This window comes from Phalaenopsis equestris, unplaced genomic scaffold (genome assembly GCF_001263595.1).
Source record: "Phalaenopsis equestris unplaced genomic scaffold, ASM126359v1 Scaffold000002, whole genome shotgun sequence".
Taxonomy (NCBI): domain Eukaryota; kingdom Viridiplantae; phylum Streptophyta; class Magnoliopsida; order Asparagales; family Orchidaceae; genus Phalaenopsis; species Phalaenopsis equestris.
Genome location: NW_018164444.1, coordinates 59,596,584 through 59,597,174, shown reverse-complemented (window position 1 = coordinate 59,597,174; position 591 = coordinate 59,596,584).

The window sequence follows — 591 nt, the reverse complement described above, 5'->3', positions numbered from 1 at the left end:
CTATATGGGTGCGTGCTACAATCTTACAAAAAAAATTATACTTATCTTTATACAACAAAAAAAAAAAAACTACAACCTTTAGACACACCAACCGTATTTTGACTACAAAAGTTGCAGGACGGGGTGGAGTCTTATCGTAATTTCTCCTATTTGGCAAGATTACAGTTTTCCCATCATATCTGGCAACTCTGCTAGAAAGTTGTGGTCAATTTCTTAAAAAAAAAAAATGTAATACCCACCATAACTTTTTGAATGACAGTTTCTTCTTCAGCAGCTTCACAGTTGTTTCTTCGAACATTTACAACTGCCCCAAACAAACCCTAAGATTGGGAAGCTGCATGTTGTAATTTATTTATAAATAGATTAAAAGAATATGACATATATATTGTTATGAAAAACGATGGTAATAAAGCGAAAAATGGATCGAGAAAAATCACACCAGAAAAGGCGACACGAGATTTACGTGGTTCGGCAAATTGCCTACGTCCACGGAGCTGCAGAGGATTTTATTAGCTTTGAGGATTACACTGTCGGCCACGTCGACTTACAAGAAAGAATTCTCTCTCTCTCTCTCTCTCTCTCTCTCTCTCT